Below are 2,883 nucleotides of genomic sequence, written 5' to 3'. Positions count from 1 at the left end.
CTATGCGCGGTCGACCGGAGTGGTCTCTGCGGTCGACCGCCGCACTGTTTGTGCATGTATTTGTTTTGGTTGTGTATTTTATACGTCCGAGGGGTCGCCTCGATTATCTGACACTACATTGCAATAATAGTGACTTGTCTATACATGTGAGTTGACACTTTTAACACAAGTTTAGACCCGTACATCAAGACGCGTTCGAGTTTAGGATATGTATATCTTTCCACATATACCTTTGACAATTGCACCTCTTTACTTATAGTCCATGTGTTGGGCATATCTTACTGTTGATCCATGTGTTGGATACTTATCATTTCGGTCCATGTGTTGGACACGTATTTTATGAAAGTCCTCGTGTTGGACTGTGATTTATAGAAGTCCTTGAGATTGGACTGTGAGTTATGGAAGTCCTCATGTTGGACTGTGATTTATAGAAGTCCTTGAGATTGGACTGTGAGTTATGAAAGTCCTCGTGTTGGACTGTGATTTATAGAAGTCCTCGTGTTGGACTGTGATTTATAGAAGTCCTAGTGTTGGACTATAAATTCATTCCAGACCTCGTGTTAGACATTTGACACCTATTTCATGAGTTTGGAAACTACGACATGATGTTGATAAGGCACTTATGTAAATAATAATATGTCTTCCATGTTAGCTTTGGTATGCCACTATATAATGTTCTGAGATTTGCTGTATCTCTTAACCCTGCATATGACTTCTTCATAGAAGTTCACGACATGATGTTGACATGACACTCATGCAAGTAATAATATGACATTCATGTTAGTCATGGTATGGCACTGAAATTTGTTCTGAGATTAGCTGTGTATTTCTTTTATTATTGTTTCTGTACTAGAACCTCGGGTTTGGTGTTTAGAGATTTACAATTTGAGATACAAGGTATATACATGAGGGTTTCCTTGTTTGGATTATTTCGCTCGACGTACCTATGCTCGTGTTGTAAATTTCTAAATACTTAAACCCTCTTTAGTAGGATCAATGATTTTAGATCTATTATACATATTATCTGTATTTTCTTATACAACGAGCCCTGTTCCCTTGGGGTTGGTTGTGATGTTACTCGCTAGCGCTTTGACGCTCGTTGTCCCTCCCCCTTTCAGGTCATGAGCTAGGAGCACAGAGAGCCGCAGGTTGATAGCGAACCACATTAGTGTTCAGCTTTACTTTCTAGCTATGTACTATTTTTCGTTGGGCTCCACTGTAGTGAAGTTAGACATTTGAGAGTCTTGTTCTAGAAGTTGTAAAGGCTGTATGCCTTATTTCTTATCGTTAGACAGTTGTATTTGAGACTTGTTGAGTATTTCAGTTTATCTACTCAGATCTGGATTTTGTATTTCTGTATTGTTGGATGATGAGATATTTATGTGACTATTATCATTTCATCAGTATTCCTTGTATTATCTCTTACTTGTGTTGTACCTACACCAGTTGTTGATTCTACTAGATGGATGTTAATTGTGATGGTGAAACATGTTATTGCACGGTGTGGTGCATAGCAGGTTTGACATTCTTGGTTTCACCTTGGACTGCAGCCTTGTGTGAACCCAGGGGCGTCACACGTAACCCTAGGTCAACGCCAATCAACGCGTTGCAACACAAGTCAACGTTTGACGATTCGAAACCCTAGGGTCAACGCCGGTCAACGCGCAACCCTAGGTCAACGCCAGTCAACGCGTTGCAACCAAAGTCAACGTTTGACGATTTGAAACCCTAGGGTCGACGCCGGTCAACGCGTAACCCTAGGTCAACGCCAGTCAACGCGTTGCGATAAAAAGTCAACACACGGTGATCCGAAACCCTAAGTAAACACAATGTGACGGAGGTAGTTCAAAGTCAACTCAATGACACGAGCCAAACTCAATTCATTAGCTGCAGACTTGAGACTCCGACGACGGCCAAGCGATAAACGCAGTGCCGAAAGAACTTCGGCTATTCGTCAAAGCATCGAATAGACCGAAAATCAAAGGAACCAAGAGTTGAAGCTAACTACAGGTCCTTACGCCGACTGAAGGCTAGACCAATTATATCCAAAGTATTCCAGCCTCTTCTATAAAAGAAACGAGTCCAAAACACCCCAGGGGTGTCTAGGAAAAGCCTAGACACCCCAGGGGTGTCTCGGCCAAGCTGAGACACCCCAAGGGTGTCTCGGCCAAGCCGAGACACCCAGGGGTGTCTAGGCTTTTCCTAGACACCCCAGGGGTGTCTAGGCACCCTAAGTGCTCCCATTGCCTATAAATAGCCGCCTTATGCCTCATTTTTCAAGAGCTGGATTTTTGGAGAAGTTGGCGAAGCCCTTCTGTAGTGAAGAGTGGTCGAGTGCTTCAACAGAGGAGAGGTCTTCATCAGATTCTTCATCACCCGTGCCCGTTCCTTAGTATTACCCTTCGCCGGTAATCCTAAGAAGAGCAGATATCTCGTTTTAGCCGAGATAGACGCTTCAGGCTTCTAGATCTCGCGCGGATCGACGAAGCTCTGTCCGATATTTCTGGACCGGAAGTTTCTAGATCTCACAATGTCATGTCCAGCCTAGGTAGCTATCATGTCCCAGCCTTATATAATATGTCGTGTTCCAAACTCGGTTAAGAAACATACTCAAGGTTTAGCAATTATCTAACATAAGACTGTAATGGATTATTGTCCAACACGAGGACTTTACTGGATTATAGTCCAACACGAGGACTTTAATGGATTATAGTCCAACACGAGGACTTTAATGGATTATAGTCCAACACGAGGACTTTAATGGATTATATTCCAACATGAGAACTGTGTATATGAACCATGGAATACTAATAGTAAAGGTATACATATTCTACTCTTGTATGTGCCTCGCTGTACAGATCTAAGCTTGTGTCAGAAAAGTCA

This window comes from Asparagus officinalis, chromosome 5, assembly GCF_001876935.1.
Source record: "Asparagus officinalis chromosome 5, Aspof.V1, whole genome shotgun sequence".
Taxonomy (NCBI): Eukaryota; Viridiplantae; Streptophyta; class Magnoliopsida; order Asparagales; family Asparagaceae; genus Asparagus; species Asparagus officinalis.
The sequence above is the reverse complement of the archived record's forward strand: the minus strand, read 5'-3'. Positions refer to the sequence as shown.